The sequence below is a fragment of the Schistocerca serialis genome, chromosome 3, assembly GCF_023864345.2.
Source record: "Schistocerca serialis cubense isolate TAMUIC-IGC-003099 chromosome 3, iqSchSeri2.2, whole genome shotgun sequence".
Lineage (NCBI taxonomy): Eukaryota > Metazoa > Arthropoda > Insecta > Orthoptera > Acrididae > Schistocerca > Schistocerca serialis.
In genome coordinates, this window is record NC_064640.1 from 160,595,106 (window position 1) to 160,620,231 (window position 25,126).

The following is a 25,126-nucleotide window of genomic DNA, read 5'->3' on the forward strand; positions in this document are numbered from 1 at the left end:
GGCCTTCGGCCCCGAAAGCCCATATCGATGATGTTTCGTTGAATGGTTCGCACGCTGGCACTTGTTGATGGCCCAGCACTGAAATCTGCAGCAATTTAGCGGAAGGGTTGCACTTCTGTTACGTTGAACAGTTCTCTTCAGTTCTCATTTGTCCCGTTCTAGCAGGATCTTTTTACGGCCGCAGCAATGTCGGAGATTTGATGTTTTACCGGATTCCTGATATTTACGGAAAATCCCCGCTTCATTGCAACCTCGGATGTGCTGTGTCCCATCGCTCGTGCACCGACTATAACACCACGTTCAAACTCACCTAAATCTTGATAATCTGCCATTGTAGCAGCTGTAACCGATCTAACAACTGCACCAGACACTTGTTGTCTTACATAGGCTTTCTCTGTATTTGAATACGTATGCCTATACCAGTTTCTTTGGCGCTTCAGTGGTTTTAATCATCTACGAATAATAAAATATTTTGCAGCAGTCGATACTTGGCTTTAAATGATGTTTTTGAGACTACACACACAAACTTTGAAAACTCAGTGTGTCTAGGTATGTGAATAATATCATCCGTTTTGTTACACTCTGAGGAACCGAGCAGAATAGCTCTTACAGGATTAGGTCGTATTTCAGCATTCCACTCCATAAGGTTTTCTGCATCCTTGCTATATGATCAGACACTTGCTATAAACACTTGATGACGAGGTTGTTTCCCCCGCTTCATACTGAAATTGCACAAAGGAAATGACAGAAAAGAGTGGCTGAATAAGTTGAAAATCAGTGCCAGTATATGCTCTAACAGCTTCGAGGTCAGTTCTCTATTAACCAAAGCGAACTAAGAAATATCAGCTGAATGTGGCAGCTATATATAATTTAATTCTTCATTGTTGTAAATAAATGGGAAGAAGATGGGAAATAAAATGTTGAAATTACAAAAAAATATGTACACCATGCTAATTTCGGGACGTATCGACACTGCAAGACATTATACTTGCAACAACACGAAGACGTTATGCAACAAACATCAAATTGAAGTGAAATGTACTGTGTCTGGATATGCAAATGAGAAGTAGTTCAGAGAAACTGAACAAAATAGGAATAACGCCATATACAATTTGTGTAAGGAAAGACTGCGCATCGGGTTTCACACTCAGAAATCGCAGTTGAATGTTGATTGTTTGTGAAAAGAACATGTTACGCCTCGTCTAAGAAGCTTAAACGTCTACCAGCTCGTGTAGAAATACGACAGCGGCAGGGTCGTAACCGATCAAGAATGTTGATTATCGTTTCGCGATATTGCTGATCGCGTTTTTCGGAATCCCACGACTGTAATGCGGGTGCGAAATCGGTGGTTTTAGAAGGGCCACGCTCAACGCCATGTGCAATCTCGACAGACCCACGCAAATAGCGCCCGAGAGCACAGACGTATTGTTCAAATGGCTCTGAGCACTATGGGACTTAACATCTGAGGGCATTAGTCCCCTAGACTAAGAACTACGTAAACCTAACTAACCTAAGGACATCACACACAGCCATGCCCGAGGCAGGATTCGAAACTGCGATCGTAGCAGCAACGCGGTTCCGGACTGAAGCGCCTAGAACCACTCGGCCCCAACGGCCGGCCACGTTTTGTTCGCGCGGTTGTGTATCATCATACAGTTGCGTACCTTAAGTCAGCAAATGGGATTTTTACAGCAAGAGAAGTATCTACAAGGACAGTGCGACGACATCTCTTGCACAATCGATTGTCAGTATACAGGTGATAAGCAAAATAATGCTAATAAGCAAAATAATGACAAGAGTGGCCCCGCATCTCGTGGTCGTGCGGTAGCGTTCTCGCTTCCCACGCCCGGGTTCCCGGGTTCGATTCCCGGCGGGGTCAGGGATTTTCTCTGCCTCGTGATGGCTGGGTGTTGTGTGATGTCATTAGGTTAGTTAGGTTTAAGTAGTTCTAAGTTCTAGGGGACTGATGACCATAGATGTTAAGTCCCATAGTGCTCAGAGCCATTTGAACCATTTTTTTGACAAGAGTGGTAGTAATGGAATGATTGTGTTTGACGGTCAACAAGGCATGTAAAGCACGTGTAGCGCCGGACTATGCTTGTTCAGTACGGACTAGCCACCAGCGCAGGTTGTTTACGAGCAGCGCACACTTCGTATTTGCATTCAGAGGCCGAGGTCGACGTGCAATGAAAGACCTTATAGAGTTCCAAAGAGGGCAGATTGCGGGGGCCCGATCAGCTGGAGCACCAGTAACCAAGACAGGCAACTTATTCAACATTTCAGGTGCAACTGTTCGAACAGTCAAGACAACCTAAACAAAACATGGAACGACATCATCCTGTAAACGTAATAGTGGGCGCAAATCAAAACTAAATGACAGAGCTAATCATACACTAACACGGGTGTGTCAAAACAGCACAAAACTATGGCGGCTAAAGTAATTGCAGAGCTCAATAGTCATCTTTGAGACTCCGTATCTATCGACACTGTCCGCCAAGAACTCCACAAAGCAAATTATCATGGACGAGCTGCTATACCGAAACCATTAGCGACGGCAACTAACGCAAAGAAGCATAAAACATGGTGTCAGGAGCATAAATTCGGGACGGCTGATCAGTGGAAACAAGTCATATGGTCCAACGAGTCAACGTTTTCGTTATTTCCAACATCGGGCAGGGTTTACGACTGGAATATTCCAAAAAAAAGCCGACAATCCTGATTGCTTGATTCCAACGGTTAACCATGGAGGTGGAAGTGTGATGGTGTGGGCAGCCATATCATGGTATTCTGTTGGTTCCATCATTACTCTCGTGTAACAGCCAATATTATGTGAACATTTTAGATGATCAGGTGCACCCCCTGATTCAAACGTTGTTCCCCAGCAATAGTGCCATACAGTATTTCAGGACGATAATGAACCCATTCATACAGCCAGGACAGTACAATCGTGGTATGAGGAGCATGCAACTGAACTGCAGCACAGTGCCCGGACTTGAACATTATCGAACCCTTGTGGGGGGTATTGGAGCGCAGACTCCGGAGCAGATTTCCGTCTCCTACAGGAATTAGAAGAGGTTCTGATCGAAGAGAGAGGTAACATTTCACTGGAAACCATGCTATCATTATATGCCAGTATTCCAAGAAGAATCGCAGCTGTATTACGAGAATATAGGGGTCCAACCCCTTATTAATAAACCATTCCCAAGCAGGTAAAGGCGTTCACATTCTTTTGCCTACCCACGGTAGCATCACCACGATAAACGTGTCCTTGTGTAGAGACTCCCAGGAGAGCAAGCTTTGCCAGAGTGCAATCGCCATCGTCATCTGGACGCACCACTTTCGTGATGCTATGGACCCCATAGGGTACACAGAGCGATTACCTCTGGTTCGCATAGCGGGGAATTTGCACAACAGGAGCTACATTTCTGTCGTGTTATGGGCAGTGGCTGTAGTCCATCTTAGAGACCTCTGTGAAGTCAAGCTTCCGAAAAAATACTCGATGCGTTCGACTGTTCGACTGTTGCCCAGACCAACTAGTTCTCTAGATGTCTCACACATTGAAATAACTGGTAATGGGCTGCCGAAAAACTGGCACGTCAGCACTCACCGGCCACTACGGTTGATGAACTCTGGCGTTTACTTGAGGCAATATGGACTGACGCACTCGTATCTGCCATCCTAGCACGGTTCTAATAGAAACGCGTTAGAGCGATTGTTGTTATTAGAGATGGCAACTGTGTGCACTTAACTTCACACCATGCACAGCACCATATTACCTACAAATCTGACAATGTAGACTCTTTAATATTGTATACGCACAATAAGGACTCTGTTCAACGGAGTTAGGGGAACACGTGTATAAACGTCCGATATGTTAAATCTAGGCCGGTCGGAGTGGCCGAGCGGTTCTAGGCGCTACGGTCTGGAACGGCGCGACCGCTACGGTCGCAGGTTCGAATCCTGCCTCGGGCATGGATGTGTGTGATGTCCTTAGGTTAGTTAGGTTTAAGTAGTTCTAAGTTCTAGGGGACTAATGACCTCAGAAGTTAAGTCCCATAGTGCTCAGATCCATTTGAACACTTGTTAAATCTATTTTGATACAGGCGATACCTGTGGTTGAATTTCCTCATTTTGAGAGTACTGAAGGGCGATCTGTTTTAATTGTTACAAGCCATTCAATAGCCAAGATCGCATAAGATTTTTCTTTATTTAAGACATCCCGTTTCAACAGACTTTCCTGTCATCTTCAGGTCTTAAAAATCTTTTTGTTGTAAAACGGTCATTTTACCCTGAACCTGATGCACAAGACGTCACGCAAACAAAAATCAGGACATTACAAAAGGTTTGTCATCACTAAAATATTTAAAAACATAAAGCAACTTGTGCAAAAGGCCATGGACATATACATAATGCTCACATATGCTTGTTACATCATACAAACACGGTACACAATAGCACATTTGTTTACATATGCTGGGCATATTTTAAACTGTGTGAATCCTCTTTAAATAGCCTATAAGTTGTAAACAGATGTGCTATTGTGTACCGTGTTTGAATGTCATAACAAGCATCTGTAAACAATATGTATATGGACATGACCTTTTGCACAAGGTGCTTTACGTTTTTAAATACTTCAGCTATGAAAAAGTGTTTATAATGTGCTGACTTTTATGAACTTGACATTTTGTGAATGAGGCTGAGCGTAAAATGAACATGTTTTACAACAAAAAGACTTTTAAAACCTGAAGGTGACAGAAAAGTCTATTGAAATAGGTTCTCTTAAATAAAGAAATATTTTATGCGATCTTGGTAGATGAATGATTTTTAACTATGGTACCTGTGATCTTATTGCACGGTTAGAGATCTTCGATTTCAGTGAAAGCAACAATTAAAATCAGTCACCATCTATTGGCTGTGTTATGAATTACAGTGTCAGGAGGCACCTCAGAAGGAAGTGAGTATCGGCGTCCCAGTGTCTAGTGAGCTACACGGATGGTAGTTCATCTACATCTACGTGATTACTCTGCTATTCACAATAAAGTGCCTGGCAGAGGGTTCAATGAACCACCTTCATGCTGTCTCTCTACCGTTCCACTCTCGAACGGCACGTGGGAAAAACGAGCACTTAAATTTTTCTGTGCGAGCCCTGATTTCTCTTATTTATCGTGATGATTATTTCTACATATGTAGGTGGGTGCCAACAGAATGTTTTCGCAATCGGAGGAGAAAATTGGTGATTGAAATTTCATGAGAAGATCCTGTCTCTCCAATTCACGTATCATGTCTGTGACGCTATCTCCCCTATTTCGCGATAATACAAAACGAGCTGTCCTTCTTTGTACTTTTTCGATGTCATCCGTCAGTCCCACCTGATGCGGATCCCACACCGCACAGCAATACTCCAGAATAGGGCGGACAAGTGCAGTGTAAGCGGTCTCTTTGGTGGACCTGTTGCACCTTCTAAGTTTTCTGCCAATGAATCGCAGTCTTTGGTTTGCTCTACCCACAATACTATCTATGTGATCGTTCCAATTTAGGTCATTTGTAATTGTAGTCCCTAAATATTTAGTTGAATTTACAGCCCTCAGATTTGTGTGACTTATCGCGTAATCGAAATTTTGATGATTTCTTGTAGTATTCATGTGAATAACTTCACACTTTTCTTTATTCACGGTCAATTGCCACTTTTCGCACCATACAGATATCTTATCTAAATCATTTTGCAAGTCATTTTGATCATCTGATGAATTTACAAGACGGTAAATGACAGAATCATCTGCAAACAATCTAAGACGGCTACTCAGATTGTCTCCTATGTCATTAATATAGATCATGAACAGTAGAGGGCCTATATCTACTCCTATGTTTCTCATCCTGGCAGTTGTTCTTGATTGGAATTCAGGAGCCGGCCGTAGTGGCCGTGCGGTTAAAGGCGCTGCAGTCTGGAACCGCAGGATCGCTACGGTCGCAGGTTCGAATCCTGCCTCGGGCATGGATGTTTGTGATGTCCTTAGGTTAGTTAGGTTTAACTAGTTCTAAGTTCTAGGGGACTAATGACCTCAGCAGTTGAGTCCCATAGTGCTCAGAGCCATTTGAACCATTTTTTGGAATTCAGGAATATTTACTTCGTCTTCGTTGGTGAAGGAGTTTCGGAAAACCGTGTTTAATAACTCTGCTTTAGTGGCACTGTCATCAGTGACTTCACCGTTGTTATCGCGCAGTGAAGGTATTGATTGCGTCTTGCCACTGGTGTGCTTTATTATGACCAGAATCTCTTTGGGTTTTCTGCCAGATTTGGAGACAGAACTTCGTTGTGGAAATTATTAAACGCATCTCGCATTGAAGTACGTGCTATATTTCGAACTTCTGTAAAACTTTGCCAATCTTTGGGATTTTACGTTCTTTTAAATTTGGCATGCTTTTTTCGTTGCTTCTGCAACAACGATCTGACCCGATTTGTGTACCATGGGGGATCAGTACCATCACTTATTAATGTATGTGGTATATATCTCTCAATTGCTGTTGACACTGTCTCTTTGAAAATATTCCACAACTTTGGTATATACAGGGCTATTACAAATGATTGAAGCGATTTCATAAATTCACTGTAGCTCCATTCATTGACATATGGTCACAACACACTACAGATACGTAGAAAAACTCATAAAGTTTTGTTCGGCTGAAGCCGCATTTCAGGTTTCTGCCGCCAGAGCGCTCGAGAGCGCAGTGAGACAAAATGGCGACAGGAGCCGAGAAAGCGTATGTCGTGCTTGAAATGCACTCACATCAGTCAGTCATAACAGTGCAACGACACTTCAGGACGAAGTTCAACAAAGATCCACCAACTGCTAACTCCATTCGGCGATGGTATGCGCAGTTTAAAGCTTCTGGATGCCTCTGTAAGGGGAAGTCAACGGGTCGGCTTGCAGTGAGCGAAGAAACGGTTGAACGCGTGTGGGCAAGTTTCACGCGTAGCCCGCGGAAGTCGACGAATAAAGCAAGCAGTGACCTAAACGTACCACAGCCGACGGTTTGGAAAATCTTACGGAAAAGGGTAAACCAGAAGCCTTACCGTTTATAATTGCTACAAGCCCTGACACCCGTGACAAAGTCAAACGCTTTGAATTTTCGGCGCGGTTGCAACAGCTCATGGAAGAGGATGCGTTCAGTGCGAAACTTGTTTTCAGTGATGAAGCAACATTTTTTCTTAATGGTGAAGTGAACAGACACAATGTACGAATCTGGGCGGTAGAGAATCCTCACGCATTCGTGCAGCAAATTCGCAATTCACCGAAAGTTAACGTGTTTTGTGCAACCTCACGGTTTAAGGTTTACGGCCCCTTTTTCTTCTTCGAAAAAAACGTTACAGGACACGTGTATCTGGACATGCTGAAAAATTAGCTCGTGCCACAACTGGAGACCGACAGCGCCGACTTCATCTTTCAACAGGATGGTGCTCCACCGCACTTCCATCATGATGTTCGGCATTTCTTAAACAGGAGATTGGAAAACCGATGGATCGGTCGTGGTGGAGATCATGATCAGCAATTCATGTCATGGCCTCCACGCTCTCCCGACTTAACCCCATGTGATTTCTTTCTGTGGGGTTATGTGAAAGATTCAGTGTTTAAACCTCCTCTATGGCCCGCATCTCGTGGTCGTGGGGTAGCGTTCTCGCTTCCCACGCCCGGGTTCCCGGGTTCGATTCCCGGCGGGGTCAGGGATTTTCTCTGCCTCATGATGGCTGGGTGTTGTGTGCTGTCCTTAGGTTAGTTAGGTTTAAGTAGTTCTAAGTTCTAGGGGACTGATGACCATAGATGTTAAGTCCCATAGTGCTCAGAGCCATTTGAACAAAACCTCCTCTACCAAGAAACGTGCCAGAACTGCGAGCTCGCATCAACGATGCTTTCGAACTCATTGATGGGGACATGCTGCGCCGAGTGTGGGAGGAACTTGATTATCGGCTTGATGTCTGCCGAATCACTAAAGGGGCGCATATCGAACATTTGTGAATGCCTAAAAAAAACTTTTTGAGTTTTTGTATGTGTGTGCAAAGTATTGCGAAAATATCTCAAATAATAAAGTTATTGTAGAGCTGTGAAATCGCTTCAATCATTTGTAATAACCCTGTATCTCTCAATTGCTGTTGATACTGTCTCTTTGAAAATATTCCACAACTTTTCTACACTTACATGATCAGATCGGAAGGAGTGAAGACTGTCTCTTAAAAAGGCGTTAAGAGCATTTTTATCAGCTTTTTTAAATAGATATACTTTGCGTTTCTTTTTGATGGTTGTAGGTGTTACGGTATTCAGCCTAGCAGCAACTGCCTTGTGGTCGCTAATCCCTGTATTCGTCACAACACTCACTATTTGTCCAGTATTATTTGTTGCTAAAAGGTCAAGTATGTTTTCTCAACCATCTACGCTTCGAGTGGGCTCATGAACTAATTGTTCAAAATAATTTTCTGAGAAAGCATTCAGTACAATTTCGGATGATGCTTTATGCCTATCGCCGGCTTTAAACGTATAATTTTTCCAGCATATCGAGGGTAGATTGAGGGTAGTTGTCATTTGTTGACGTTCAATTCAACCAAGCACATGCAAAGCGACATCTTAATGCAATGCAAGTTGCAAGGGAGGTCTGTTTGATCAAAAAAAGATGGATTTTCGGTCGTGTTGCTGCAGATGCCAATGCCCCTCCATGTATCATCCACATGTTGGTGGACACGCTAGAGGCAGGCAGGTCAGTACACAAGGCGAAACTGACAAGGTCGCCGACACGTAACAACCCCACGTGAAGACCGAACTGTGTCCATCTCGTACAGATACAGCCATAGCTGTGCAAGACAATCTCAGAAGGGCCACTGGACTCGCTGTGTCCCACCAGACCGTAACGAACAGACCTTAGCACCCAGACGTCCTGTTCGAGTACCCCCCTTGACACATCTTGCAGCTCGCCTTCAGTTCTGCCTTCCCATGCCAACCAACAAATTTGTCATTGGCAAAACGTGTCATTCACAGACGAGTCCAGATATCGTCTGGCGCGAGGTGATAGACGTGTTCGTGTGCGGCGACCGGTGCTGAGCGGTTCATGCCAAATTTTGTCCAAGAAATCGACAGATTTCCGAGGTTATGTGGTGGTATGGGGAGGCTCCAGTGCTGAAAGCCATATGGATCTGGTCGTTGTCTGTGGTCGTCTTACCGCCAGGCAGTACATCGAACAGATCCTGTTGGACCAGGTGGTGGCTGCTGCACACAGTGGTGGCCCTTGGTCCCTTCTAGTGAAAGGGCCTATGTTGCGGGCGCCAGCAGGGATGGCTTGCAAAGCGTGGACATCGAAGTAATGGAATGTCTGGCGGTGAGTCACGACCTGCACCCCATCGTGCCTATGTGAGACATGCTTCACAGACGTGTTCGTGGTAGTCCTGCTCGACCACAGATCCTCCAGGAATTCTCATGGGCCGGCCGAAGTGGCCGTGCGGTTAAAGGCGCTGCAGTCTGGAGCCGCAAGACCGCTACGGTCGCAGGTTCGAATCCTGCCTCGGGCATGGATGTTTGTGATGTCCTTAGGTTAGTTGGGTTTAACTAGTTCTAAGTTCTAGGGGACTAATGACCTCAGCAGTTGAGTCCCATAGTGCTCAGAGCCATTTGAACCATTTGAACCAATTCTCATGGGCTCTCATTGAATAATGGGAACAGATACCAGAGGTCTTCACTTGGGGTTGTAATGCATCTACTGTAGACTCACAAGGAGCATGCCAGGCAGATGCGAGGCAGTGATAAACGCTCACGGAGGACATAAACTTTACTGAAGCTTCCAAAGTCCAACGAAAAGAGCCGATAATGGCGGAATGAATGCTTGTTTACACTTTGTTTTCGTCTCCTCTCGGACATTTCAGTTCTTTTTATGTAAACGATCGAGGATGTAATGATGTTTTGTTGTGTGCTTTATTTGTGAAAGACAACGGTGTAATTTGGTAATATAACTAGTCCTTAGTTGAAACGTCCTGTCAGGCTAAAACTGTGTGCCGGACAGAGACTCGAACTCGGGACCTTTGCCTTTCGCAGAGTGAAAATTTCATTCTGGAAACACCCCTAGGTAAGCCATGTCTCCGTAATATCCTTTCTTCCAGTGATCCTTGTTCTACAAAGTCTGCAGAAGAGCTTCATTTACATCTACATCTACGTGATTACTCTGCTATTCACAATAAAGTGCCTGGCAGAGGGTTCAATGAACCAGCAAGCTTCTATGAAGTTTGGAAGGTATGAGACGAGATACTGCTGCAAATTCACGCTGCGAGAGCGGGCAGTGAGTTGTGCTGAGTCCCGAATCCGAGGATCGGTCCGGCCCACAGTTTTAATCTGCCAGGAAGTTTTAACATTAGCGCACACACTCCGCTGCAGAGTGAAAATTTCATTCTTGTAGTGCCGGCCGCTGGTGGCCGAGCGGTTCTAGGCGCTTCAGCCTGGAGCCGCGCGGCCGCTACGGTCGCAGGTTCGAGTCCTGCCTTGGGCATGGATGTGTGTGATGTCCTTAGGTTAGTTAGGTTTAAGTTGTTCTAAGTTCTAGGGGACTGTTGATCTCAGATGTTAAGTCCCATAGTGCTCAGAGCCATTTGAACCATTTTTTTCATTCTTGTAGTCCTCAGTTATTGCTCAGTGGAGTATGGCAGACGCCCAATCATGTTCCCCTAATTCTTTGAGGCAATCTAGAATTTCATTATTTGCTGCCCTCTTGCTGTTGCAGTTTTAATGGAAAGCACTGTAGTTAACCGCTACTTTCACCGAAATCACAAATGAAACTTTAAACATTAATTTGGAGCCTTCGATTAGGCACTCTGCTCATCACGCAGGACGTCCATATTTCTGCACATATTTCTGCATTGCAGCTGGACTGGAAGCGCTCCGGACTTTCATTAAATGTTGCTGACCCGGCGGTGAAGCCTCCTGCAAACATTTGCAGCGCGCAGCTGGCGTGCAGCGCAGCTGGCGGCCGCGGGAGCGATGACTCCGTCTAATGAGGACGCAGGCAGAACCGTCACGCTGCCGGCTGGCCAAGGCCTCCGTCACAGGCGCCAGGTTCCGCTTCCAATTACCGCACCGTTTAAAAGGAAGCCCTGCACTCGCTTCCCGCTTATCTTCCGATGCCAGAGGAAGACAAACGACCTAATATTCTCAAGCGAGATCGGTGTTTCCTTTTATTAAAAGGAATCGTGTACAATTAGCGAGACCCTGACTATTCCTCTTCATCCCAACATTCCACCCCGTTACTTCGTCTTGAGAGTAGCGTGAAAAAAAAAAAACAGTTGTAAGTTTGGACAGTTATGCCATTTATTCAAATGAGATTACTGATCCTAATACCTATCCATCGAAGAATAAAATTGCAACACCAAAAAAAAATTAATGTAGAGTAATGAAATTTCTCGAATATATTTGTCAAGGTAACATATTTAAGTGAGTAACTAACGTTGCTAGATCACAGGTTTATGTAAGCGCGAGATAAGCAATTGCAAATGCGGTTGTTTGCTTGGTTGATTTGGGGGGGCAGGGGACCAAACAGCGAGGTCATCAGTCCCATCGGATTAGGGAAGGATGGGGAATGAAGTCGGCCGTGCCATTTCAAAGGAACCATCCCGGCGTTTGCGTGAAGCGACTTAGGGAACTCAGGGATTCCTAAATCAGGATGGCCGGAAGCGGATTTGAACTGTCGTACTCCCGAATGCGAGTCCGGTTGCTAACCACTGCACCATCTCGCTCGGTTTGCATATGTGAAATGCTGGCACCCTAATAACCGGTGTAACCGCCAGAATGTTGAATGCAAGCATGCAGACTTGCATGCATTGTGTTGTACAGATGTCGGATGTCAGATTTTTGGGTGTAGTTCCATGCCTGTCGCATTTGGTCGGTCAATACAGGACCGGTTAATGCTGGTTGTGGATGACTCTAGAGTTGTCAGCTGATGATATCTTATCTGTGCTCGACTGGAGACAGATATGGTGATTGAGCAGGCCAAGGCAACATGCTGACACGTTGTAGAGCATATTCGGTTACAACAGCAGTATGTGGGCGAGCGTTATCCAGATGGAAAACTTCCCCTGGAATTAACTTCTCATGGTTGGGACTCACAGTCATATAATATTTCTTAAAAGACATCATAGTCGCCGTTGACTGTATAAAATATTTATTATTACTATTGCAATTTCGGCCTTATGGCCATTTTCAAGTAACACTGCAAAAGTTACCTAAACACAAAAATACAAAAGCAAACATTTAATTAAGAAAGTAGCTCAATTATAAAAATTGGGGAGATATGTACATTACTTACATTCTGTCAGAATATAAAACTATCGTCGTCAAAATGCAGACTTTTGACTGTGAGAGTCCCACATGATCCGTTGAGTACGACACTTATTACATCGTAATATGTTGTTAAATATGTACTGAACTGTCGATGTTACCATCGTTCTAATAATCTATCACACATACAAGTTCAGGTGCACTGACAACATGTGGCTCTAGGCACTTCAGTCCGGAACCACGCGGCTGCTGCGGTCGCAGGTTCGAATCCTGCCTCGGGCATGGATGTGTGTGATGTCCTTAGGTTAGTTAGGTTTAAGTAATTCTAAGTTTAGGGGACTGATGACCTCAGCTGGTAAGTCCCATAGTGCTTAGAGCCATTTGAACCATTTTTTTGACATGTGGAGTTAAGTCACTTGGCGCGAAAATACATTTACTAAAGATACTGTCTGTGCCTGGAATGCTGTTCATAAATGGTAGCACAACCAGTCGAATCACCAGACTGAGGTACAAGTTTGCAGTCAGGGTGCGTAGGATCCTACGAGAGTGCTCCAACTGTCATATGTAACCGCACCGCAGACCATAATCCGAGGTGTAGATTCAGCGTGTTTAGCAGACAGGCTGGTTTTCGGCCCTCAACTGACCTCCTTCTAACAGACACACGGCTACAGTGGAATCGAATCAGAACCAGGTTTCATCAGAAAACAGAATAGACCTGCCCCTGCCCTCCAATGAGCTCTCGTTTTACGCCACTGAAGACGCAAAAGTCGGTGGTTTGGGGTCGATGGAATGCACGCTACAAGATTCCTGGCTCGGAGCTGTCCTTGAAGTAACCGATTTGTAACAGTTTGTTGTGTCACTGTGGTGCCAACTGCTGCTCCAATTGCTGTTGCAGTTGCAGTGCGATGCACCAGAGCCATACATTGAACACGATGTTCTTCCCTCTCAGTAATGTCACGTGACCGTCTGGAACCCGGTCAGAACGTGTTTTAGTCTCTCCCCCCCCCCCCCCCCGTCCCCCCTCCATTTTATTCAAACTGTTGCCTGAACAAGCAGTCAAGGAAGGAAACAAGGCAGATATTTGGAAACGCAATTAGAAGAGATGAAAGCTCTCACGTTTACCTATGACATTGTAGCTCTGTGAGAGACAGCAAAGGGCACGGAAGATCGATTCAATAGAATGGACAGTGTCTTGAGAAGTATGTTAGAAGCTGAGCATCAGCAAAAGTAAAACATGAGTAATCAAATGTATTTGAATTAAATGAGTTGATATTGAGACAAAAAGTTTAGGAAATGAGGCACTAGAAGTCATTGACAAGTTTTGCTACTTCTGCAACAAAATAAGTGATGATTGCAGAAATAAAGATCGTGAATGTAGACTCGTAGTAAAAAGGACAACTCCTCTGAAAAACGTAAATATGTTAATATGTAACACAGATTGCAGTCTTAGAGAGACATTTCTCAAGGTATTTGTCTGGAGTGTAGCGAAAAGTGGGCGGTAAACAGTACAGACGGACAGACAATAGAAGCTCTTGAAATGTGGTGCCACAGAAGAATGTTGCTTACTCTACAGATGTACTGAATCACTGGACAAGAAAATCAATTTCTGACTCAACAGCAGGGATGGATTAATAGGACATATCTCAAAGCATCAAGCTGTTGCATTAATTTGCTGTTCCATAGGTTCTTGATAGAATATTTTATACATCATAAATGAAAAAACACACGACTCTCGTATAATATTCCGCAATATTTATTATTTTACCAACCTATTTTCATCCGGAATGCCATCATCAGGTACGAAGATAATTATGTGTTACTCGTAAATTATCAATGGTTTCCAAAGTTGGCAATATTGTTAATGTTTGGTTTCGAATTAAATCAAAGTTAATTATTTCAGTAAAAATTAGCTTAGATAAAATATGACTCATTATATAATGAACTACACGACAAATTACAACAATGCTGAGAAGAAAAGTATGCTAAACAATCTACGATAATGTTCCAATGTGCTGACTGAAAAAGATAATTTTGTCCATCACGGGTTCAATATTACAAATAGGTAATATATTAAAAGCGAAACTACACTACTGGCCATTAAAATTGCTACGCTAAGAAGAAATACAGATGATAAACGGGTATTCATTGGACAAATATATTATACTAGACCTGACATGTGATTACATTTTCACGCAGTTTGGGTGCTAAGATCCTGAGAAATCAGTACGCAGAACAACCACCTCTGGCATCAATAACGGCCTTGATACGCATGGGCTTTGAGTCAAACAGAGCTTGTATGGCGTGTAAAGGTACAACTGCCCATGTAGCTTCAACACGATACCACAATTCATCAAGAGTAGTGACTCGCGTATTGTGACGAGCCAGTTGCTCGTCCACCATTGACCAGACGTTTTCAATTGGTGAGAGATCTGGAGAATGTGCTGGCCAGGGCAGCAGTCGAACATTTGCTGTATCCAGAAAGGCACGTACAGGACCTGCAACATGCGGTCGTGCATTATTCTGCTAAAATGTAGGGTTTCGCAGGGATCGAATGAAGGGTAGAAAACAATTGTTCAAATGGCTCTGAGCGCTATGGGACTTAACTTCTGAGGTCATCAGTCCCCTAGAACTTAGAACTACTTAAACCTAACTAACCTAAGGACATCACACGCATCCATGCCCGAAGCAGGATTCGGACCTGCGACCACAGCGGTATCGCGGTTCCACACTGTAGCGCCTAGAACCGATCGGCCACAGTAGCCGGCGAAGGGTAGAGCCACGGGTCGTAACACATCTGAAATGTAGCGTCCACTGTTCAAAGTGCCGTCAATGCGAACAAGAGGTGACCGAGGCGTGTAACCAATGGCATCCCATACCATCACGCCGGGTGATACGCCAGTATGGCGATGACGAATACACGCTTCCAATGTGCGTTCACCGCGATGCCACCAAACACGGATGTGACCTTCATGATGTGTAAACAGAACCCGAATTCATCCGAAAAAATGACGTTTTGCCATTCGTGCACTCAGGTTCGTCCTTGAGTACACCATCGCAGGCGCTCATGTCTATGATGCAGCGTCAAGGGTAACCGCAGCCATGGTCTCCGAGCTGATCGTCCATGCTGCTGCAAACGTCGTCGAACTGTTCGTGCACATGGTTGTTGTCTTGCAAACGTCCTCATCTGTTGACTCAGGGAACGAGACGTGGCTGCACGATCCGTTACAACCATGCGGATAAGATGCCTGTCATCTCGACTGCTAGTGATGCTAGGCCGTTGGGATCCAGCACGGCGTTCCGCATTACCCTCCTGAATCCATCGATTCCATATTCTGCTAACAGTCATTGGATCTCGACCAACGCGAGCAGAAATGTCGCGATACGATAAACTGCAATGGCAATAGGCTACAATCCGACCTTTATCAAAGTCGGAAACGTGATGATACGTATTTCTCCTCCTTACACGAGGCATCACAACAACATTTCACCAGGCAACGCCGATCAACTGCTGTTTGTGTATGAGAAATCGGTTGGAAACTTTCCTCATGTCAGCACGTTGTAAGTGTCGCCACCGGCGCCAACCTTGTGTGAATGCTCTGAAAAGCTAATCATTTGCATGTCACAGCATCTTCTTACTGTCGGTTAAATTTCGCGTCTAAAGCACGTCATCTTCGTGGTGTAGCAATTTTAATGGCCATAAGTCTAAATAGCTAAGTCAAACAACTGGAGTTATAGAAAGTAATTTTTTAATAGAACAAACGAAGCTATAGTAAATGAAATAGAGGAAAAATGGGGCACGTGAGTAGGTGGGATAATCTGAAAAAAGGTCTGGATGGGATTTTTAGCAGTATCTGCAGTTGTGTGTAAGGGGACTTGTCTGATTTTTCAGTACCTAGCTTATGCAAGTGGATATATATATATATATATATATATATATATATATATATATATATATATATATATATATATATATATATTAATCAAATGGAAACATATGCTTCCAGTGACCTTTTCAAGTCTCAATCATCTATGATGTATATATGCAGACAGAAGAAATGAAAATTTGTACCAAGGCTGGGATTTGAACCTAGGTATCATGCTCATTAGGCAGACGTGCTAACAACTACCACACTCTCGCACAACGGCTTTACACACCCGCACGAACTTTCCTAATATGCCTCCCTGTTCATTTTAAATTTCCATTCATGCTTCACCCCACCTCGTATTTCGCCCGAACAATATTCCAGAGGCCTTCCAAGTAGACTGGAATACCACCTGAGCATTGAACGAAATGGGGGATACTGCCTATCATAGGTGTTTTAATCAAATGAAACCATATGGTTCCCAAGAGCATTTCAGATCTCAGTCACCCATGATGTATATAAGCAGATTGAAGCAATTAATGAAAATTTGTACAAATGCTGGAATTAAAACCCGGACCTTTTTCCCACTACGCAGATGGGCTAAGCACTATGTCAGCTTAGAACAGTGGCTTTCCACAACTGCACAAACTACCCTAGCACGCCTCCCTCCCAGTCCAAATTTCCACTCACATCTCAGCCCAAATAATATTCCCCCTAAACTCGAATAGCATTGCAAAGGTTCTTCAACTGCATTGCTGTATTGGAATAGCACCTCAGCGATGGACGAAATGGAGGATCCTGCCTCAATCCTAGGCGTAGGTCTTTAATAAAATGAAACTATATGGTTCAAGCGACCTTTTCAAGTTTCAATCATTAATACAGATAGGATATTTGTGTTCACAACAAATAATGTGTTTCAAATTCCTATATGCCACTGCAGGCCTCAGTATCAATAGAATGAAAAAAACAGATGTGGTATTTATGTCCACCACAAATAATATGTTTCAAATTCCTATATGTCACTGCAGGGCTATTAGTACCAGATAAATTAAGAAGGCGTGAAATATAGCCATATACACTATATGATCAAAAGTATCCGGACACCTGGCTGAAAATGACTTAGAAGCTCGTGGCGCCCTCCATCGGTAATGCTGCAATTCAATATGGTGTTGGCCCACCCTTAGCATTGATGACAGCTTCCAGTCTCGGTGGCATACGTTCAATCAGGTGCTGCAAGGGTTCTTGAGGAATGGTAGCCCATTCTTCACGGAGTGCTACACTGAGGAGAGGTATCGATTTCAGTCAGTGAGGCCTGGCACAAAGTCGCCGTCCCAAAGCATCCCAGAGGTGTTCTATAGGATTCAGGTCAGGACTCTGTGCAGGCCAGGCCATCACAGGATGTTACTGTCGTGTAACCACTCCGCCACAGGCCGCGCATTATCAACAGGTGCTGGATCGTGTTCAAAGATGCAATCGCCATCCCCGAATTGCTCTTCAACAGTGGAAGCAAGAATGTGCTTAAAACATTAAGGTAGGCCTGTGCTGTGATAGTGCCACGCAAAACAACAAGGGGTGCAAGCCCCTCCACGAAAACCACGACCACTATATAACACCATAGCCTCCAAATTTTACTGTTGGCACTACACACATTCACTAGGAATTCGCCATACCCACATCTTGCTATCGGATCACCACATAGTGTACCGTGATTCGTCACTCCACGCAACGTTTTTCCACTGTTCAATCGTTCAATGTTTATGCTCCTTACACCAAGCGAGGCGTCGTTTGGCATTTACTGGCGTGATGTGTGGCTTATGAGCAGCCGCTCGATCATGAAATCGAAGTTTTTTCATCTCCCGCCTAACTGTCATAGTACTTGCAGTGGATCCTGATGCAGTTTGCAATTCTTGTGTGATGGTCTGTCAGTCAACAGACGAGGTCGGCTTGTACGCTTTTGTGCTGTACGTGTCCCTTCACGTTTCCACTTCACTGTCACATCGGAAACAATGGAGCTAGGGATGTTTAGGAGTGTGTAAATCTCGCATACAGACGTATGACACAAGTGTCACTCACTCACCTGACTATGTTCGAAGTCCGTGAGTTCCACGGAGCGCCCCATTCTGCTCTTTTTAAATAAATGGCTCTAAGCACTATGGGACTTGACATCTGAGGTCATCAGTCCCCTAGACTTAAACCTAACTAAGCTAAGGACATCACACATAGCCATGCCCGAGGCAGGATTCGAATCTGCGACCGTAGCAGCAGCGCGGTTCCGGACTGAAGGACCTAGAACCGCTCGGTCACAGCGGCCGGCCCATTCTGCTCTCTCACGATGTATAATGACTACTGAGGTCGGTGATACGGAGTTCCTGGCAGTAGTTGGCAGCGGAATGCACCTAATATGAAAATCGTATGTCTTGGAGGTGCCCGGATACTTTTGATCACATAGTGTACCAAGGCCAGGATCTGAACCCTGATTAGCTGCTCACTAGGCAGATGCGCCTACTAATACACCACCCTGGCACAGTGGGTCTCCACAACTCCATGGACTACTCTAGAACGCCTCCACACTTAGTCCAAATTCCCATTCACACTTCACTTGGTATTGCCCACAAACTCGAACAGCATTCGAATCCCGGCCATGGTACAAATTTTCATTCGTGGCTTCAGTCTGTATATGTACATCATAGATGATTGTGACTTGAAAAGGTATCTGGAACCATCTGGTTTCATTTGACTGAAGCGCCTATGCTTCGATTTCAGGCAGGATGCACCGTTTAGTTCGATGCTGAGGTGCGATTCCAATACAGCTGGAAAAATTCGGCAGTGTTGTTCGAGTTTAGGGGGACCATAAAGTGGGCTGAGGCGAGAATAGGAATGTGGACTGAAGCGGAGGCGTGCTAGGGTTGTTGATGTAGTTGTCTAAAGCCACTGACAAGGAAACCTCCCCATCGCACCCCTCTCAGATTTAGTTATAAGTTGGCACAGTGGATAGGCCTTGATAAACTGAACACAGATCAATTGAGAAAACAGGAAGAAATTGTGTGGAACTGTGAAAAAATAAGCAAAATATACAAACTGAGTAGTCCATGGGCAACATAGGCAACATCATGGAGGTATTTAGGTAAGGAGCGCCGTGGTCCCGTGGTAGCGTGAGCAGCTGCCGAACGAAAGGTCCTTGCTTCAAATCTTGCCTCGAGTGAAAATTTTACTTTCTTTATTTTTGCATAGTTATTATCTGTCCGTTCGTTCATTGACGTCTCTGTTCACTGTAAAAAGTTTAGTGTCTGTGTTTTGCGACCGCATCGCAAAACCGTGCGATTAGTAGACGAAAGGACGTGCCTCTCCAATGGGAACCGAAAACATTTGATCGCCAGGTTATAGGTCAACCGATTCCTCCACAGGAAAACACATCTGATATATTCTATACGACACTGGTGACGGCATGTGCGTCACATGACAGGAATATGGTGTCGACCCACCTAACTTGTACACTTGGCGAATGGGTAAAAAGATTCTTCTACCTTGCCCGATTTAGGTTTTCTTGTGGATGTGATAATCACTCCCAAAAAACTGATGAAAACATAAGAGTTTGTCACATAAACTGAAAAATTAAACTCTTCACTCGATGGAAGATTTGAACCAAGGACCCTTCGTTCCGCAGCTGCTCGCGTTACCACGAGACCACGGCGCTCCTGCATTCCCAAAGTCCTTGATGTTGCCTATCTTCCCATGAACTACTCAGTTTGTATATTTTGCTTATTTTTTCACAGTTCCACATAACTTCTTCATGTTTTCTCAATTGATCTGTGTTCAGTTTTTCAAGGCCTATCCACTGTGCCAACTTATAACTAAATCTGAGGGGGGTGCGATGGGGAGGTTCCCTTGTGAGCCAAGGTATCTTAGTAGTTAGCGCATCTGCCTAGTGAGCCAGAGACCTGGGTTCGAATCCCACCCTTAGCGCAAATTTTCTTGCTTTGCTTCAGTGTGCATATATACGTCACATTTTTATCAATTCCCTTCCCTTTGTGTAAGTTATGTAAGACTTTATGTTTCACCTTGAACAATGGACCTCTTTAAGGGTCTGTTATGCAAAATAGAATCTCCTTTTCTAAGTCTCCAACTTCTATATTGTTCCTTTAAGCGGATGGATATTGACCTGCCATACTGGCCAATATAGAATTTGGAACTTGTATTTGTTCTGTATATTGTACTTTTTTTTCAAAGTGAAGTGCTGTGCACAGATGAAGACATCTGCACAGGATAGGCTAGAGAGTGTAGCTGCAACAAACCACTCACCGGACGGAAGACTACAGCAACAGACTTCAACTGTAGAGAAACCGTGAACTTGAACGGTATACGAGAGGCGGCTCAGATCCCGTTTGAATCCGGTAGTCGGGTTAATGGCACGGCGCCAAGACCGTATATGGTTTAACGGGGGTTTCTCTCACCGAATTAGGTGACCCTTCGACGAGTTTTACACATAAGCCCCAAATACGCGCGACTAAAAATACGAAATAAATACAGAATTTAAAAGGAAACATAAGACGCGAACACAGTGGCTCTCTTGTTCTCTGCGCTCACAGTCAACTTTTCTATTGCTGTATTCTGCTTTAGTGGTGTGTCTTGTGGATAAAGTAGTTTGTGGGGTACATAATGTTAAATGAACTTGTATCTTCAATAAGTGAGATCAGAACAAAATTTCGAATAGGGCCAGCAAATGCCGCGAAGAGTCGCAGTGAAGGTGGAGCAGAATGAAATAACCGAAGAAATGATTACCAATGTTCGTCACGTACAATATCCTAACACAGGGAACGAAAATCTCCACAAGAGATACTGAAAGGAAAGCTTGCCATGACTCTAATTATAATTTTCAGAAAATGTGTGCCTACAGTTAAAATAGTGCAGCTATGGATTAAGTACGCGACCAACATATAAATACAGTGTGCGGAGCAGATGCATAATAACGAACGTCTGTTTTCAGTACTGGATGTCCTACTTATCTAGACCACTTCAGATAACTTTTTTCAGAGGGAAAATAAAAAATGTATCAAGAAAAAGTTAATTTAGCTTCCAGGCGGACTCTAATCAGCATGACTGTCTTTGTTGTAACTTTGTTCGTTACGAAAATATGAAGAGCAGTACGTTTTTTAAATAGCACCCTATATATTTTATTCGGTAATCCACTTCCTCTCGTCAAGACCGAACGACTGTTGTGCATTTTCCTTGTGCTTTCATTCGGTTAATGTCAAATCTGTCAAGCAGACGACTACCTGCACTGCTGCGCTATTAATGGCGAGTCAAAGTTTCTGTTAGGATTTTGATAACGTCATGTTTACGTGACTTGTACACAGTGAGATGTTTTTGAACAGGTCTTTACTAGAGAAAGAGGATTACCAGATAAAAAATACAGGATGGTATAAGAAAAAGGGCTGTTGTTCATATATTTGTAGCGAACAAAGTTACAAAAGAAGCAGTTATGCTGGTTAATGTTCCCCTGGTAGCTAAGAAGCATTTACTTCAAAAATGTTTCAGCTTCCTTCTGCGCAAAAGGTTACTTCTTGTTGTGAAGATAAATAGGACAGCCTGTATAGCCATAACGTCCAGTCATATATTGAAAACATAAATCCACCTCCAAGGGCAGCAATCGAAAACGACACACATTTATCATCCCTACAAACCCCCGATCTACCGTGTGGTGCGACAAGGAAACAGTTGTTAGAGGCTTTCAGCTACCTCTAACCTCTGTTGTTCAGTCTCTGGTACGCAATGATCATGTATCCATGACATCAGGCTGGTGGAACACTGCAGAGCTCTTACTGGAAATATCGCTATCCACGGGACGCTAAACTCTAACCTACCTTCCTTCCTAATGAAAACGTTGTCCCTGATGACTCTGACAGCTAAAATTCAGAAAAACATAAATCATTTAGAAACGAGATTGAGGATCTGCATGAAAAAAGTATCATATTTATGCCTTCGCCTAAGAGTAAGTGGCTATGGCCATCATACAATAAAAAAAGGGGTAGTTGCCATAACCATACGGGCTAAAAGCGGAATGTTCACAAGGTCTGAAGCCAGAAATCATTTTCTATCAGACAAAAATTTTAAATGAACTCCTACTGCAAAGTCGATTTCCAGAAATACGAAAAAAACGCAGAAGCTGCAATGTTGAATGTTGGAAACTGAAAAGATCCATCACAGTCAAAGACTTACTGGACTATATAGCCCACTCAAAAAAGTTTTGCACCAATCTCATGACAATCACAATTTTTTTACCGGTAACCACTTTCCCAATAATATTTTGACTGCAGTAAATCACAATATACAACCGCGTGACGGAGGTGAAAGTAAATCTCCATTATCACTACAGCGGTATGCCTCCAACCGTGAGCGAGACAGTTTGTCTTTCGGACACCGCTCAGTCTTTCAGCAAGCCCTGAAAGATCAGTTCAAGCTTAGACGTGCGCGAATCGCCACTTTGTGACAGGAAGGGTTGTCCGCTGAATTGGGGTACACCACACCGTCGTTATTTGAACATTCAGCCGCTGTTGGGAGGCACTATCGTTGTAGCACTCCACGGTCGAGAACTCTAGCCGAAGACAACTACCTACAAATTATAGTTGGCGGGTATTCCGAGAAGAATGTGGAGGCAGCTGAGAGGGCTGTATCAAGCCAGATAGTACACAACCGTCCCCACACGATGCCCATTTGGCTTCTATACGTCCATTACGAACAACAGCACAAATCAGCCTCCATCGTGGTGCGTGAAGAAGGTGGGCAAAGGGTAAAAAAAACTGGAATGTAACTTGGATCAATAGCTTAGGTTTCTCTTCACCGACGAATGTAGGATTTGTCTGACGCTTGATCACCGCCGTAGAAGAGTGTGTGGAGGCAGCCAGGTACAAATGTACGTCTCAGGAATTCAGGTCCACAGGTTCACCGACGAGGTGCGTCAGTCATGTTTTGGGTGTTCAGGAGGTAGGACTCACCAGCATGGAATGGCCTGCGGTATCCGATGAGATGAACTTGATGTAACATATGTGGAAGCAGTTGAAACTTGCAGTGCATTGCGAAGGAAGCCTCCTCCCACAATGGACGGGCTGAGGAGCGCGCCGTCGAAGTCTAGAGCAACAAAGTCTTAACCACCGAATGGACGACAGGCGGAGGAAACTGGTGTTATCCAGCAGCAGATTTTGATTTCACACATGTGCACTTTCGAACAGACTGCCGTTATTTTGGTTACTGTTTTGTTTTCATTTCACAGTAAACTTAGTTTTTTTTAAATTTCTTAAGGCTTTTTCCTTCATTCCCCTTTACCCTCCAATAAAAGCCCATAACATTCATAGATGTGCAAATGGTGCTCAACTAAGTATTTTATTTACTTAACGTATTGGGCAAAGTCTGAGAAACATTATTACAAACACGCTTGACAGTACACAAGTAACTAACAGGACTAAAGTAAAATCTGTACAGTATCAGAAAGAAAAAACAAAAGAAGATATGCTTAATAACGGCTTACACGTACTAAATAATGTAATGAAAATATGCATCAGGTATAATGACTGTTGTTACGACATCATCAGACGACCTCTAACGGCCTGCAATTACGTGAAGTTCAGACAAAAGACCATTCTAATGAGTCTATACTATTGCTTCACGGAATATTGAAAGAACCGAATAGTAAGGTAGTCGGTTCCTCAAACCTATCTACAGAACTAGATATCTTAAGACCTATGAGCACTTGTTCATCTTCGCTAACGTGAAACACATCTCTTCTACTGAACGAGAGTTCATAGATCTTACGGTATGCATTTTAGAGCCCATGTTTAGCAGACTTCTTTGCTTCGAATGGTCGTTCCTGTCATATGCCCGAATACTGACCATTCCTCGTTGGGTACCCTGCATAAGGGGCAGTCAAATGAAAATAATACAGATGGGAAAAAAGTAAGTAAACTGTTTATTATTTCGAAAGTAATAGTCATAACTGTTAATAAATTTATCCCACTGCGAGTCAAGACGGTCTTGGATTCAAGGAGTACGCTGCAGTAATGAGAATTTAAACCGGTTTTTGGAACACCTGAATTCAATCCACCCGAAAATTCAGTTCACTATGGAGGTGGAAAAGAATAGATGCCGTCGCTTCCTTGATGTGTTGGTCAGAAGAAAGACTGATGGCACGTTGGGACATTCTGTTTGTAGGAAGCCTACTAACACTGACTTGTATCTGCGAGCTGATATTTGTCACCATCCAGCTCAGCGTGAAGGAGTACTTCGTACCTTGGTTCACAGGGCCCACGTTATCTCAGACCCTGAAAGTTTGACAGCTGAGCTATCACATCTCGAAGTCACCTTTCGTCAGAATGGTTATAGTGAGAGGCAGATGAAACGTTCGTTGCGCTGTCAGCCTTCTGTACAACGGGTGAGTGACGATAGCAACGAAGTGGCACCTAAGTCTAAGGCCGTTTTGCCTTACGCAGGAAGCATTTCTAACAGGAATCGCCGTATTTTGCGGAAATATGATGTGAAATGTGTTTTTCGACCACCTTCTAAGATTAAGGCCCTGTTGACGTCCGTTAAAGATGATCTTGGTTTGCGTAAGGCTGGTGTCTATCGTATTCCTTGCAGTTGTGGCATGTCATATATTGATCAGACAATCAGGACTGTGGAAGACCGGTGTATTGAACATAAGCGTCACGCACGCTCACAACAGCCGAGCAAATCCGCTATTGCAGAACGTTGCCTTGACACCGGTCATCCTATGTAATACAACAACACGGAGATTCTGGCTTGCACGTCCAGCTGTTGGGATAGTGTCATTAAGGAAGCTGTTGAAATCAAACTATCAAGCAACCTTCTAAACAGAGATGGTGGATTTTGTCTAAATGCTGCTTGTAATCCGGCTCTGTCTCTCATCAAAAAACGGAGGGACAGCATTAGGGCTACCTCACCTGTTGATTAATA